Source organism: Mustela nivalis (genome assembly GCF_964662115.1).
Source record: "Mustela nivalis genome assembly, chromosome: 1".
Classification (NCBI taxonomy): Eukaryota; Metazoa; Chordata; class Mammalia; order Carnivora; family Mustelidae; genus Mustela; species Mustela nivalis.
This window is the reverse complement of record NC_139020.1, coordinates 161,589,512-161,606,676: the sequence shown is the minus strand read 5'-3', so window position 1 is coordinate 161,606,676 and position 17,165 is coordinate 161,589,512.

Sequence of the window (17,165 nt, the reverse complement as noted above, 5' to 3'; positions counted from 1 at the left end):
TTCTATTTTCAACATTTTGAGGAACCTCCATGCTGTTTTCCAGAGTGGCTGCACCAGCTTGCATTCCCACCAACAGTTTAGGAGGGTTCCCCTTTCTCCGCATCCTCGCCAGCATCTGTCATTTCCTGACTTGTTTATTTTAGCCATTCTGACTGGTGTGAGGTGATATCTCATTGTGCTTTTGATTTGTATTTCCCTGATGCCAAGTGATATGGAGCACTTTTTCATGTGTCTGTTGGCCATCTGGATGTCTTCTGTTCATGTCCTCTGCCCATTTCTTGATTGGATTATTTGTTCTTTGGGTGTTGAGTTTGCTAAGTTCTTTATAGATTCTGGACACTAGTCCTTTATCTGATATGTCGTTTGCAAATATTTTCTCCCATTCTGTCAGTTGTCTTTTGATTATGTTAACTGTTTCCATTGCTGTGCAAAAGCTTTTGATCTTGATGAAATCCCAATAGTTCATTTTTGCCCTTGCTTCCCTTGCCTTTGGCGTTGTTCCTAGGAAGATGTTGCTGCGGCTGAGGTCGAAGAGGTTGCTGCCTGTGTTCTCCTCAAGGATTTTGATGGATTCCTTTCTCACATTGAGGTCCTTCATCCATTTGAGGCTATTTTTGTGTGTGATGTAAGGAAATGGTCCAATTTCATTTTTCTGCATGTGGCTGTCCAATTTTCCCAGCACCATTTATTGAAGAGGCTGTCTTTTTTCCATTGGACATTCTTTCCTGCTTTGTCAAAGATTAGTTGACCATAGAGTTGAGGGTCTATTTCTGGGCTCTCTATTCTGTTCCATTGATCTATGGGTCTGTTTTTGTGCCAGTACCATGCTGTCTTGATGATGACAGCTTTGTAATAGAGCTTGAAGTCCGGAATTGTGATGCCACCAACGTTGGCTTTCTTTTTCAATATCCCTTTGGCTATTCGAGGTCTTTTCTGGTTCCATATAAATTTTAGAATTATTTGTTCCATTTCTTTGAAAAAGATGGATGGTACTTTGATAGGAATTGCATTAAATGTGTAGATTGCTTTAGGTAGCATAGACATTTTCACAATATTTATTCTTCCAATCCAGGAGCATGGAACATTTTTCCATTTCTTTGTGTCTTCCTCAGTTTCTTTCATGAGTACTTTATAGTTTTCTGAGTATAGATTCTGTGCCTCTTTGGTTAGGTTTATTCCTAGGTATCTTATGGTTTTGGGTGCAATTGTAAATGGGATTGACTCCTTAATATCTCTTTCTTCTGTCTTGCTGTTGGTGTAGAGAAATGCAACTGATTTCTGTGCATTGATTTTATATCCTGACACTTTACTGAATTCCTGTATAAGTTCTAGCAGTTTTGGAGTGGAGTCTTTTGGGTTTTCCACATATAGTATCATATCATCTGCGAAGAGTGATAATTTGACTTCTTCTTTGCCGATTTGGATGCCTTTAATTTCCTTTTGTTGTCTGATTGCTGAGGCTAGGACCTCTAGTACTATGTTGAATAGCAGTGGTGATAATGGACATCCCTGCCGTGTTCCTGACCTTAGCGGAAAAGCTTTCAGTTTTTCTCCATTGAGAATGATATTTGCGGTGGGTTTTTCATAGATGGCTTTGATGATATTGAGGTATGTGCCCTCTATCCCTACACTTTGAAGAGTTTTGATCAGGAAGGGATGCTGTACTTTGTCAAATGCTTTTTCCGCATCTATTGAGAGTATCATATGGTTCTTGTTCTTTCTTTTATTGATGTGTTGTATCACATTGACTGATTTGCAGATGTTGAACCAACCTTGCGGCCCTGGAATAAATCCCACTTGCTCGTGGTAAATAATCCTTTTAATGTACTGTTGAATCCTATTGGCTAGTATTTTGTTGAGTATTTTCGCATCTGTGTTCATCAAGGATATTGGTCTATTGCTCTCTTTTTTGATGGGATCCTTGTCTGGTTTGGGGATCAAGGTGATGCTGGCCTCATAAAAAGAGTTTGGAAGTTTTCCTTCCATTTCTATGTTTTGGAACAGTTTCAGGAGGATAGGAATTAGTTCTTCTTTAAAGGTTTGGTAGAATTCCCCCGGGAAGCCGTCTGGCCCTGGGCTTTTGTTTGTTTGGAGATTTTTAATGACTGTTTCAATCTCCTTACTGGTTATGGGTCTGTTCAGGCTTTCTATTTCTTCCTGGTTCAGTTGTGGTAGTTTATATGTTTCTAGGAATGCATCCATTTCTTCCAGATTGTCAAATTTATTGGCGTAGAGTTGTTCATAGTATGTTCTTATAATAGTCTGTATTTCTGTGGTGTTAGTTGTGATCTCTCCTCTTTCATTCATGATTTTATTTATTTGGGTCCTTTCTCTTTTCTTTTTGATAAGGCGGGCCAGGGGTTTATCAATTTAATTAATTCTTTCAAAGAACCAGCTCCTAGTTTCGTTGATTTGTTCTATTGTTTTTTTGGTTTCTATTTCATTGATTTCTGCTCTGATCTTTATGATTTCTCTTCTCCTGCTGGGCTTAGGGTTTCTTTCTTGTTCTTTCTCCAGCTCCTTTAGGTGTAGGGTTAGGTTGTGTACCTGAGACCTTTCTTGTTTCTTGAGAAAGGCTTGTACCGCTATATATTTTCCTCTCAGGACTGCCTTTGTTGTGTCCCACAGATTTTGAACCGTTGTATTTTCATTATCATTTGTTTCCATGATTTTTTTCAATTCTTCTTTAATTTCCCAGTTGACCCATTCATTCTTTAGAAGGATGCTGTTTAGTCTCCATGTATTTGGGTTCTTTCCAAACTTCCTTTTGTGGTTGAGATGTAGCTTTAGAGCATTGTGGTCTGAAAATATGCAGGGAGTGATCCCTGTCTTTTGATACCGGTTGAGTCCTGATTTAGGACCGAGGATGTGATCTATTCTGGAGAATGTTCCATGTGCACTAGAGAAGAATGTGTATTTTGTTGCTTTGGGATGAAATGTTCTGAATATATCTGTGATGTCCATCTGGTTCAGTGTGTCCTTTAAGGCCTTTATTTCCTTGCTGATCTTTTGCTCGGATGATCTGTCCATTTCAGTGAGGGGGGTGTTAAAGTCCCCTACTATTATTGTATTATTGTTGATGTGTTTCTTAGATTTTGTTATTAATTGGTTTATATAGTTGGCTGCTCCCACGTTGGGGGCATAGATATTTAAAATTGTTAAATCTTCTTGTTGGACAGACCCTTTGAGTATGATATAGTGTCCTTCCTCATCTCTTATTATAGTCTTTGGCTTAAAATCTAATTGATCTGATATAAGGATTGCCACTCCTGCTTTCTTCTGATGTCCATTAGCATGGTAAATTCTTTTCCACCCCCTCACTTTAAATCTGGAGGGGTCTTCGGGCTTAAAATGAGTTTCTTGGAGGCAACATATAGATGGGTTTTGTTTTTTTATCCATTTTGATACCCTGTGTCTTTTGACAGGGGCATTTAGCCCATTAACATTCAGGGTACCTATCGAGAGGTATGAATTTAGTGCCATTGTATTGTCTGTAAGGTGACTGTTACTGTATATGGTCTCTGATCCTTTCTGATCTACCACTTGTAGGCTCTCTCTTTGTTTAGAGGATCGCTTTCAATATTTCCTGTAGAGCTGGTTTGGTGTTTGCAAATTCTTTCAGTTTTTGTTTGTCCTGGAAGCTTTAAATCTCTCCTTCTATTTTCAATGATAGCCTAGCTGGATATAGTATTCTGGGCTGCATATTTTTCTCGTTTAGTGCTCTGAAAATATCATGCCAGCTCTTTCTGGCCTGCCAGGTCTCTGTGGATATTCAGCTGCCAATGTAATATTTTTACCATTGTATGTTACAGACTTCTTCTCCCGGGCTGCTTTCAGGATTTTCCATTTGTCACTGAGACTTGTAAATTTTACTATTAGGTGACGGGGTGTGGGCCTATTATTGATTTTGAGGGGCGTTCTGTGAACCTCCTGAATTTTGATGCTCATTCCCTTTGCCATTTTGGGGAAATTCTCCCCAATAATTCTCTCCAGTATACCTTCTGCTCCCCTCTCTCTTTCTTCTTCTTCTGGAATCCCAATTATTCTAATGTTGTTTCGTCTTATGGTGTCACTTATCTCTCGAATTCTCCCCTCGTGGTCCAGTAGCTGTTTGTCCCTCTTTTGCTCAGCTTCTTTATTCTCTGTCATTTGGTCTTCTATATCACTAATTCTTTCTTCTGCCTCATTTATCCTAGCAGTGAGAGCCTCCATTTTTGATTGCACCTCATTAATAGCTTTTTTGATTTCAACTTGGTTAGATTTTAGTTCTTTTATTTCTCCAGAAAGGGCTTTTATATCTCTCGAGAGGGTTTCTCTAGTTTCTTCCATGCCTTTTTCGAGCCCGGCTAGAACCTTGAGAATTGTCATTCTAAACTCTAGATCTGACATATTACCAATGTCTGTATTGATTAGGTCCCTAGCCTTCGGTACTGCCTCTTGTTCTTTTTTTTGTGTTGAATTTTTCCATCTTGTCATTTTGTACAGATAAGAGTATATGAAGGAGCAAGGAAAATACTAAAAGGGTGGCAACAACCCCTGGAAAATATGCTTTAACCAAATTAGAAGAGATTCCAAATCGTGAGGGGGGAGAAAGGGGATAAAAAGAGGTTCAAAAAGGAAGAAAGAAAAAAAGAAAAATAAGAAAAAAAAAGAAAAGCATTTTTTAAAAAAAGAAAACAAATAAGAAAAATATAAAAAAGGAAAATATATATATATATATTAGGTAAACTAGTTAAAATGCATTAAAGAAGAAAAAGGTAAAAGTGAAAAAAACTTTTACCAGAAGGCGAGAAAAAAAAACCAAAAAATGAAAAAGAAAAAAATTAAATTAACTGCAAGACTAAAAAAAATCACAGGGAAAAAGCCATGAGTTCCATGCTTTGCTTTCTCCTCTTCTGGAATTCTGCTGCTCTCCTTTGTATTGAAACCGCCCTCCTTGGTAGGTGAACTTGGTCTCAGCTGGATTTCTTGATGATCTTCTGGGGGAGGGGCCTGTTGTAGTGATTCTCAAGTGTCTTTGCCCCAGGCGGAATTGCACCGCCCTTACCAGGGGCCTGGGTGAGTAATCCGCTCGGGTTTGCTTTCAGGAGCTTTTGTTCCCTGAGCGCTTTCCGTAGAGTTCCGGAGGATGGGAATAGAAATGGTGGCCTCCTGGTCTCCAGCCCGGAGGAGCTGAGAGCCCAGGGCCGCACTCCTCAGTGCGCCCTCAGAGAACAGCGCTGAGTTACTCCCGTCTGCCTGACCGGCAGCGCTCCAAGCTCACCGAGCCTGCGACCGGTTCAAGGTAACACCGAGATGTGAGCTTACTGTCGGCTCTGTCTCTGTAGCCGGCTTTCCCGTTCCAATACCCGCAAGCTCTGCGACACTCAGACACCCCGATCCTTCTGTGACCCTGCGGGACCTGAGGTCACGCTGACCCTGTGTGGGCCTCGCCTCGGTTTAGCCTCTGGAGCGATGTCCCTCAGGGGAACAGACTTTTTTTTTTTTTTTTTTTAATTTATTTATTTATTTATTTTTTTTTAATATAATTTTTTATTTTTTACAAACATATATTTTTAAAAGTCCTGATTTTGTGCGCTGTTGATCTGCCGCTTGCCGGGAGCCGGCCCCTCCCCCCGGGGTCTATCTTCCCGTCGCTTCGGATTCACTTCTCCGCTGGTCCTACCTTTCAGAAAGTGGTTGTTTTTCTGTTTCCAGAATTGCTGTTCTTATTCTCTTCGATCTGCCGATGGATTTTCAGGTCTTTGCAATCTTTAGATAAGCTATCTAGCTGATCTCCGGCTAGCTGAAGTAGTCTCAGCCTGCTACCTCTCCACCATCTTGACTCCTCCCCCTTATTTCTGGTTTTTAAATTATAATACTTTTGGAGCCAAATTGCCCCAAACCAGCCAGAGGAGCAAGAGACCTCTGGGGCACACTGTATAGAGCCTCATGATGGAGAATCTTGCCTTCAGTTCCTAACACCATTGGGGGCAGGCAGGGGAGGGGCTGCTACTGCAGCTGAGGCTCATTCAGAGAGTGTCCTCATCCCAGGGGGACCCTGCTCAGGCCCTTCCAGACTGAGTGACCTGAAGGTCCTACCTCTATATCTTCTCTGTGAGGGGCTGGGCTTCAGTCTCAGAGCATGAGGCCTGGACAAGTGTTATCAAACAGGGTTTCTGCTCCCCCAAACCCAGATTGCTGGCACCTGTGGAGAAATCCCTGACTGTTCACCAAGCAACAATAGGTACAGGGTCGGTTAACCTGATTCTGTCACCCTACCACTGAAAGAACAGACTACCTACAGCTCCCACTGGTCTTTGCTGCATGCCACCTCTGACTGTGAATGGGACCCATAGAAGGCCAGTACTCCTCCACCTTTGAGGAGAAACCAGTCCTGGGTGGGCACCTGTCTCCTTTACAGGGTGCTTACCAATACCCTCTACAGCCCACAGGCCCTCTCTGGAACATGCCCACACCCACCTGGGCAGACTTGACAACCACTGAGTTCCCAGCAGCCAGGCAGGCAGCCGTCTTCCAGGAGAGCATCATCAGGGGTAGTTCAGGGGATGACGATGCCACAGACCCTGTGATACAAAAGAAGTGGGACTCTGTCTCTCCACACAGCCTGGGGGCCAGAGTGCACCTGCCAGTGGTGTCCTCTCATCCAAGCCTGACACCCACTCAGTTCCACTCTGCTCACTCCAATCCACAACACTCCACCCCACTCCATTCCACTCCACTCCACTCCTGCACACCAGGCTTTCTGATATGGAGCCAAAGGTCCCCTGAGAGATATCACATGCCTGGCTTTCTAGTCCTTGGCGGGGCAGTATGTTCAATCTGGCAGTAGCCCCTCTTCCCAGCAGGGCATGGTGGCAGGGAAATTTCGGATGGGAGCTGTGAGACAGCTGAGTAGGGTGTGACACCAGGCAATGGGGGAGGTGATGGCAAGCAGGGCCTGGGAGTAGACCAAGGATCACACAGGCAGTCTGAGAGGGTATGGGAGAGGGTTGGGATCACACAGTGGGCCAGGAGGAAGCGAGTAAGGGTCTTCCTAGGCTTGAGGCCAGGGGTGAGTCCCATGGAGAGAAGGAAGCAGTCAGCCTGGGAGGCCTGATAAGACTTGCCTGGCATGCATTAAGACATGATACCATCAGTACAAGCAGTGTCTCCATCAAGCGGAGGCCCCACAATCCTGGGGGGCCTAATGATGACATGTGTGGTCCTAGCAGGCATGTGGCCCTGCTTTCCCCTAACTCCTGTAAGATGCAGGCACTATCTTCATCAGTGTCAGACAATTACTGAGCCCATCCACACAAGAGCTCCGCACAGGCTACGTGACTTGTTTCTTCATTATCATATTCACGATCATCATCACCATCAGAACGTTTCCCAAAAAGATGACTTCTTAGCTAAGCCCAGGTGAGGGGATGAGTGTGAATGAATGCTGAGGGCAGGGCCAACGGGGCCTGCACACTGTCCTGGGAGCAATGGGGTGCACTGAGTGTTTAGGAGAACCGCTCCTACCCCCAGTACACCCAGCAGGGTGAGACAGCAGAGGAAGCACAGTGAGTGTTCCCAGGGAAGGGGGTGAGGTTGTTAGGGTTGTGAAGGCTCCAAAGTAAAAAAGATGTCAGGGGAGTCTCACTGTCATGGCTGATCTGTACTCCCCAAAATTTATGTGTTGAAAGCCTAACTCTAGGAATTAGTTGTTCCAGATGTAATTAGTCAAGATGAGGTCTTACTTGAATAGGGTGTGTACTTAACCCAAAATGACTGGTGCCTTTATAAAAACAAGCCATGTGAAGAGTTAGACAAGAAGGAGGAGAACACAATGTGAACATGAGGGCAGAGATAGAGAGACACCAAAGATTGCCAATAAAGCCCAGAAGCTAGGGGAGAGGGCTGGAGCAGATCCTCACACCCTCAGAAGAAACCAACCTTCTGACACCTGTATCCAGAACTTCCAGCCCCAGAATGCCAAGACAGTAAATGCGTGCTGTTTGAGCCACCTGGTTTTGGTACTTTGTTACAACGGCCCTAGCAAACTCATACACCTGCTGATATAGGGACCCCCCCCCCCACCCCGCCATCTCACTGGGAGGTTCAGCATCAGCATCCTCCTCAATCTGACAGGACAGACTCCCTGAGAGGTGCCTGGAAGATCAGTGACCTTACAGACTCATGTGTCTGGCAGCCAGTGTTCACCTGGGCCCTGGTATCCCAGCCCAGCCCCTCTCATAGCCTGCACCAGAGGAACGGGTTCCAAGCACTCTGGACCTGCAGGACTCTCACTCAGCACTCTGACATCTTGGCTGAGGAGCTCTTTGTTGTGGGGGGTTGTCCTGGAGCACTCCCTCCATCTTGTGTCCTCTGGGAGAAAGGCTGGGTGGCCCCCGCTGCCCTGGAGTCCGTGCTATCTCCCCCTAATCTTGTCCCTCTCTGTGGGCTACGGAGAGGGTTTACTGTGTCCACAGCCCACTATCCCGACAGGAGCCGCCCTCACCAGCAGGCCTGTCCTTCAGGACCTGGTGTGTCCATCTGTGCTCATTTCTGTTGATCCAAATGACATTTGAGCCCATTCTCCTGAAACACTCCCATGCTCTCCAGGAAGCTGAATGGCTCTTACCACCGTCCATGGGGATGTGAGGTCCCTGCTGGTGGGTCATGGTGTCCTCCTGCAGTTGGGGGCACAGAGAACGTGGGAAGGCCGGCTGGGTGCTGACCACACTGGGGCTCTGACCCATCTTAGATGATTTTAGAGGACATTCCTTGGTGTGCTTTCCTCACACAAGTTTCTCTCTGGCCTGCTCCTTGGGGTCCCCCTAGCTCTGCCCCATGCCTTCACAGAGCTGCACACCACGCCCGGTAAGGATGCCACAGAGCTCAGCAGGGGCTGTGCTGGGTTCTGCTCTCATCGCCCCAGCAGAGCTGCTGGGAGAGCTCTCGGGCTGATCTGGTGCGCCTATGTCAGTGAGCCACCACAGCCATGCCTTCTGGTCGGGGTGCATCTGGGGACTGAATAGTCAATGCCAAGCTGCCTTTCACAAGGGTGGAGCCCCTCCGCTGCCCTAAGGCAGTGTGAGGGGGCTTCTTTCTCCCTAGGCTATTGGGCCTCACTGCTGGGTGTAAATCATTTCTCCTATCCCTAGTCTATTCTGTGTGCAGTGGACACTTGTCTTTCCCCCCTTGGAGTGCCAGTTCCTATCCTTTGCCTATTTCTCTATTATTTTGTTCCTGTTCCTTGGTTCTGTGTATTCTTTGTTTTTATACACATTCATCATTATGATCTTTCCAGAAAAAAATTTTTCAGATGCACCCTCTATGAGCTTGATTGCTAGAGGGTTATTGAGGGGATTAAGTAAAATTATACTTATAAAGTCATTATAGCAGTGTCTGGTACAGAGCAGGTACTTTGGGAATGAAAGCTGTTTAATTTGCTAGAATGTAAGTCCCCTGAGGATAGGCATTCTCATCAGCTCTGATCATCACTGTATCTCCAGCACCTGAACTGCCCAGCACGTAGTGACTGTCGAATAAGTAGACATGGGAGAGATATGCAGAAAGGGGATGAGTGTCCACACAATATACCGTATGAAAAGCACTCATTGTGTGGAGAATCTTTGCCCTGTGCTGTGACTCACCCAATAGGCTTTTTCCTGGTCAAGGCCAGGTTGCAGTTTGGTCTGGCATGGTTGATAGGGATGGTGGAGTCCGGGAAGAGTCATGGAGTGGGCGGGGTGGGGGTGGTGGTCACTGGGAGGGAACTCCATTATTTCCTCAGAATTCAAGAGTTTTGTCTGTTTCCTGAAGCCCCCCATGAACCAGACAGGTAAGAGACCCAAACTTTCCAGATTATGTATGACAGGGGCATCTGAGAACTCCAGACACAGGTGGAGTAGGCAGCCAACAGGTGCAAGGTGCCTGCTGCACAGAGCCTGGCAGAGTCCTCAGATGGGAAGCTGGTCCTGGTACAGGTAAGATCTCTGGCTTTGACACTGGGGCAGAGAAAATGGGAGTGAGAGGCCAAGTTGCCTCTGGAGGGTGTGCTAGCCCAGGAGGCCCCAGGTGGGGGCAGCTATGGCCAGAAGTGATGCAGCAGCAGGAGCAGAAGGTGGGCCTTCCATCACACCTGCACCCTCCACCCCATGGAGAGGACACAAAGCTTGAACCCTAAATCTGGCACAGTCCCATGAACCCCTTGGTGGTGAGTATCCTACCACTGCCTGTAGTGGGAAAATCTCTGAAAATGGGCCCCACGGTCCCACTCTGATCCCTGGGATCTGGGAGATGGTGAGCTACTCCTTCTGCAAAGATGTGGAATGGCACAGTTGACCTTAGACAGAGATGATGCAGGTGTCCCCAGCACCACCTCAGGAGCCCCCACAAAGGCAGTTTTCTCCAGTTTATGGCAGACAGATGCCAAGCCTGAAAACAGCAAGGGGATGGAAAGCTGAGGCAAGGGCCAGAGCAAGGCCTGCAATAGCTGACAGCAGCCCCCACCAGCAGCCAGCAAGAACCTGGGCCTCAGTGCTCCATCAACAGGAGCTGAACCCTGCCAACCTTTCTCCAACATCTGAATGGAACTGCAGGCAGGGTCTCCCCAGAGCCTCCAGCCAAAGCCCAGCCTGGCCACACCTTGACACTGTCCTTGGGAAACCCTGGCATGGAACCCAGCCCAGCCTGCCTGGACTGCCCATCTGCAGAAGTTAGAGCTGATCAATTGGGTTGTTTTAAGCCAATAAGCTTGCCAGATAAGGCTAATGCACAGCCCTCAGAGTTTCCTGCTGGGCCCAGCCTGCCAGTGTGAACTCACTTGGTGGGCAGGAGCCTCAGCCTCACCTGAATCTTGTCGCACCAGCCAGCAAAGTAGTGGAAGGTCTGGATGGACATGCCCACATGGGTCTTCAGGGCCAATGTGTAGACTGCACCTGCATCCAGAGCCTCAATGGTGGCCAGCTCCTCCTGATGCTGTTCCATGAGGTCTGCCAACCTGGCCAAGGGGTGGGGTGCAGAGAGGAGGGAGATGGGCTCAGGCCTGGAGCCGTCTGGCCTCTTCTTTCAAGGCCCTTCTTCAGTGAGTCAGGGGTTCTGCCCTGCCCAGCTCTATCACACTCCGATGTGCTGACCTCAGGTTCCCCCATCTGTGAGATGGGACAGTAAGGTTTCTTTTGCGGGATGAGTGTGAGAATGGTGTCTTTCTGTCTCTATCTCCTCTCTTTTCCTTTCTTCCTTCCTAAAATTGATTCCTATTGATGGATTAACTACTTCATAATGGTGCTTACAAATGATCTTGCAAAACAGTCTCTCTGCCTCTCTAATAAGGAGGTCACCATTCTAAAAGGCCACACTGTCTGTCTCCGGACAGCCTTGACCAGGGGAAAGCATGTCTGGCTTCAAGCACCAGCCAATCTGGTGAAGTATGCCCCCAAGGATGGCATCTGTGGGGAAGGCGGGGTGGGGGCTATGATGGGAGAGATGCAAGGGAAGGTGCATCTACACAACCCTTCTTAAGTGGGAGCACTCTGACAGCCAGCTGCCTTCCCATGCTTCTGGTGGGTATGCTGCTCTGGGTAGCCTGGGAATTAAGACTCTGCCCCCTTCCCTGATGTAAGGGAGCTCAGAGAGCAGCATGCCCAGGTGGCAGGGTGGACAGGGAAAGGTGGAGACCACATATCTAGAGCAGGTCTCAATCTTGTACATGGGAGGGCTCTGGCCCAGAGACAAGTCTGGGACCAAAGTCTGCTGAGCTGCTCCTCTCCGCACATAGCTATGGCATGTCTTAAACCCGCAAGTACACACTCACACTCTCCGGGAAGCCAACCTTCACCCCACATCAATCACACCTCCCTGCAGTGTCCTCCTAGCACCTCCGTCTTTCTTCAAACCTCACCTGACTATTACAGATACCCACTTAGGCAAGTATTCTGGTACTATTTGACTTCCCCTGAGGGCTGGGACAGTATTTGGTCTCCTGCTCCCTCCTGGGCCTCCTACATCCACCAAGCATACAGTTAGCATGCGGCACAAGGCTGGTGAGTGAAACTGGACCAAACAGACATGAGCGATCTAGTGGCAGAGCCACACTGTTACCTCAGAGATGGTATATACCTAGGTAGTTCTCTAGTTAAGAAAAACAAAGGTGTAAATCACTCTTTGGGCACTATTCTGGACCGGATAAGGAAAACACCATGTTGTGTCATTTCAAGGACTAGGGTTTCATCAACTAGAAAAACAGACGTGCCTAAGGTATAAATCTATATTACAAATAAGCCAAAGATGGCCTCTGTGTATTGGCCCCTAGGTAGCTCACATCCTCATCGCAGCGTGAGACTTGCCAGCTCAGACGCTTGCTGCATACACACTTATATATCCAGTTATTTTAAAAATAGTCCAAACAAGCAGACTTTGAGCCATTTAGAGCCTTGTTGCTTTGTATCCTCCGGAACCTTACTTGGCAGCTATTATCATTGGTGAGATGGACCACACAGTTATAACTGCTGCCCTTTCCAGCACTCTGACCCAGAGACTCCTGTTCTGCTACAGAGCAACAGTGCCAGAACATGGGAGCCCCCTCCTGGATCTCCTGAACCCCAAGAGTTCCCTTGCACACTTCCCATTCTGGGTAGGGGGCCCCCACTATAATCTCTGGAGGGCCTCCCACTATGGGGGCACCACCCCATGAAGCCTGTGGCATATTACTACTTCTCATGGTCATATATTTTCCCTTGATTAGCCCCAAACCTCTCCAACTCTGCCAGAAAATGTCACACACATGTGATGTGGCCATGTCATAAGTCCTTAGCATGAGTAACACCCTAGCATACCATTTGGGAGGCTCTTCAAGGAGAGCTGTGTGGGACTATTCTATTGTCCACTTTGTTAAGCTGCTGTTCTACTTCCCAGAGTCCTGTCTCCAGAAAGTGCCAGTGGAGAAAGCAGGGGAAGCAATCTCCATCAACCCACAGGTTTGCAGGATGGACATAAGGAAGGGCAAGGGTGCAGTGCCAGGATGAGCCTGCCTGGCACCCCTGGCTCCCTAACAGCAGTGTGGGCCACCACCACATTCCTGGATGTTGACTTAAGGGGGTGTCTAAATACAAGGTGACACCTTCCCACAGACTCTCCCACCAGCTCTTGGTGGTTCCACTCTGGTAGCTGGGACACTGGCTCTCCAGGTTCCTGAGAAGCTCAATCTTGTCCCTCAGTGGTTCTTGGGGGCTGCCTGGTGACTTTCTGTAACACTTCTTTCTGATTCTTTTTTTTTAAATTTATTTTTTATTTATTTTCAGCATTACAGTATTCATTATTTTTGCACCACACCCAGTGCTCCATGCAATCCGTGCCCTCTATAATACCCACCACCTGGTACCCCGACCTCCCACCCACTGCCCCTTCAAAACCCTCAGATTGTTTTTCAGAGTCCATAGTCTCTCATGGTTCATCTCCCCTTCCAATTACCCCAACTTCCTTCTCCTCTCTAACTCCCCATGTCCTCCATGCTATTTGTTATGCTCCACAAATAAGTGAAAACATATGATAACTGACTCTCTCTGCTTGACTGATTTCACTCAGCATAATCTCTTCCAGTCCCGTCCATGTTGCTACAAAAGTTAGGTATTCGTCCTTTCTGATGGAGGCATAATACTCCATAGTGTGTATGGACCACATCTTCCTTATCCATTCATTCGTTGAAGGGCATCTTGGCTCTTTCCACAGATTGGCAACTGTGGCCGCTGCTGCTATAAACATTGGGGTACAGATGGCCCTTCTTTTCATGACATCTGTATCTTTGGGGTAAATACCCAGGAGTGCAATGGCAGGGTCATAGGGAAGTTCTATTTGTAATTTCTTGAGAAATCTCCACACTGTTCTCCAAAGAGGCTGCACCAACTTGCATTCCCACCAACAGTGTAAGAGAGTTCCCCTTTCTCCACATTCCCTCCAACACATGTTGCTTCCTGTCTTGCTAATTTTGGCCATCTAACTGGTGTAAGGTGATATCTCAATGTGGTTTTCATTTGAATGCCCCTGATGGCTAGTGATGATGAACATTTTTTCATGTATCTGATAGCCATTTGTATGTCTTCATGGGAGAAGTGTCTGTTCATATCTTCTGCCCATTTTTTATTAAATTAATTTATTTATTTTCAAAAAAACAGTATTCATTATTTTTTAAAAATTTATTTATTTATTTATTTTCAGAAAAACAGTATTCATTATTTTTTCACCACACCCAGTGCTCCATGCAATCCGTGCCCTCTATAATACCCACCACCTGGTACCCCAACCCTCCACCCCCCCACCCTTTCTGCCCATTTTTTGATATGATTATCTGTTTTGTGTGTGTTGAGTTTGAGGAGTTCTTTATAGATCCTGGATATCAACTTTTTGTCTGTACTGTCATTTGCAAATATCTTCTCCCATTCCGTGGGTTGCCTCTTTGTTTTTTTGACTGTTTCCTTTGCTATGCAGAAGCTTTTGACTTTGTTGAAGTCTCAAAAGTTCATTTTCACTTTTGTTTCCTTTGCCTTTGGAGACATATCTTGAAAGAAGTTGCTGTGCATGATATCGAAGAGATTACTGCCTATTTTCTTCTCTGGGATTCTGATGGATTCCTGTCTCACATTGAGGTCTTTTATCCATTTTGAGTTTATCTTTGTGTACAGTGTAAGAGAATGGTCGAGTTTCATTCTTCTATATATAGCTGCCCAGTTTTCCCAGCACCATTTATTGAAGAAACTGTCTTTTTTCCACTGTGTATTTTTTCCTGTTTTGTCGAAGATTATTTGACCATAGAGTTGAGGGTCGATATCTGGGCTCTCTACTCTGTTCCACTGGTCTATGTGTCTGTTTTTTTGCCAGTACCATGCTGTCTTGGTGATCACAGCTTTGTAGTAATGCTTGAAATCAGGTAACGTGATGCCTCCCATTTTATTTTTGTTTTTCAATATTTCCTTAGTGATTCAGGGTCTCTTCTGATTCCATACAAATTTTAGGATTATTTGTTCCAGCTCTTTGAAGAATACCGGTGGAATTCTTGATTAGAATGGCATTAAAAGTATAGATTGTTCTAGGCAGTATAGACATTTTAACAATGTTTATTCTTCCGATCCAAGAGCATGGAATGGTCTTCCAACTTTTTGTGTCTTCTCCGAATTCTTTCATGTGTGTTCTGTAGTTCCTCGAGTATAGATCCTTTACCTCTTTGGTTAGGTTTATTCCCAGGTATCTTATGGTTCTTGGTGCTATAGTAAATGGAATCGATTCTCTAATTTCTCTTTCTGTATTTTCATTGTTAGTGTATAAGAAAGCCACGGATTTCTGCACATTGACTTTGTATCCTGCCACATTGCTGAATTGCTGTATGAGTTCTAGTAGTTTGGGGGTGGAGTATTTTGGGTTTTCCATATAAAGAATCACATCATCTGCAAAGAAAGAGAGTTTGATTTCTTCATTACCAATTTGGATACCTGTTATTTCTCTTTGTAGTCTGATTGCTGGTTCTTTCTTCCCAACTTACCCCTACAACACATTCTGTATTCCATAGTATCTACCCATGGTCCTATTTTCCTCATTGAACGAGGGGCTGCCCCCTCCTGGGCCAGCAATAGGCACACCTCCACAATGGAGACTGGGAGATAACATGAGGCAGGGACCGGGTTATTAGGAGCTCTCAGGCCTGGCCTCAAGACGTGTGTCCAAGCAGTCCAGGACTGTCTTTACAGTTGTGCAGGAACCAACAATTCCTCACTGTGGTGCGGCCAGTGGTGCTATTATGGCATATGCCACTAGACGGCAGCAGAGAACCTCAAGGAAAAAACTCTTCTGGGCCAGCACATTGTGCATGGGGATTCTCTGCATCAGGGCCAGAAGGATCAGCACCATAGCCTGGGCTTGCACATTTTGGTTCTGCCTAACCTGGGAGCTCTAGGGAGCCAGTGGCTTCCTAAAATTGATGGACTCTTCAAGGAGTCAAAACTAACTTGAGTTATGGCAGGCTGGGCGCACCTACCTAAACCCAACAATCTCTGTTCCATTTTGAAACCATACAGGCCCCCCTTTCTAGTCCTCTGTGCTGGGGGCTGTCCTGGTGGGTCTGTCCTCCGGAACAGGAAAAAAGAAAATGGCACTCTGACTGCAAGGCCAAGACAGGCTCTCTCCCCCCACCAGATGACAAGCACATTTGGACCACATCATGACCAGGCTGTATGCCTGACAACTTCCCCAGGACCTGGAGCACAAAGCCAGTTTCCTGAAACCAGCTTGCTCACCAGTCTTTTCAACATTGCTTAATTCATCTGCCCAGCAGACCCCTTCTGGAAACATTACCCCACTTCCTTGGGGGTGGCTGCTCTTCCCCCACTGGGACCACTTAGTTGTAGGGGGGCAGCATCTATTCTCCAGGCCTTATTCCCACCCCATTCTCACATGCTGAAGCAACCTGAAGTCCTTCCTTAAGATCTCTGATGGAACTAAGGGGAAAGAATCCCTTCTACCATGGTTTAAGGAAAAAAAAAAAACCAAAACCCAAGACAGATAAGTGTGTGATTCCAGCAGTTAGTGTGAAGCTGGGCAGGTGACCGCAAACAGAACAGGCCCCATCCTTCCTTTGCTGTCTTCTGCATGAAGTGGCCTGATCCTGCCTCTGGTCCAGGCCACTCCAGGTAAATGCTGTCCTGAGTCTGCCCAGGACCATCTGTTAGCTTTGCCAGTCTGCTGTTCTGATCTGATCAGTACCTTCACTTTTGCACCTTATCATCCTCTAATACATGTCCGGGCTACTTGTATCGGGCAAAATCCCTCCTCACTCACAAGCCACTTCCTCTGGAGCCTTTCCTCAGTCTCAGGCCTTTGTTGCACAAATGTGTCCGATACCCCACCTCCTCCTGGCAGGACCCAAGCTTGCAGCCCCAATGCAAGCTGAAGGTCTGGGGCTGATAGGAGGTTGTGGGGCTCACCTGTACAGGAGCTGGCCCTGGTCCAGTGCATTGATCTTCCAATCTGTTCTTAAAGGCATCCTTAGCAGCAGATGACCTGTGGTGGAGTGGAGTTGTGAGGTCTTCCCTGGACTCCATGTACAAAGAAGCACCGCACCACCCAGTCCCCTGGCCACCTGGGAGGGCTCACAGGGCATGGTTGGCCAACGGGAGGAAAGGCAAGGGCCTTCAGAGAGACCTACT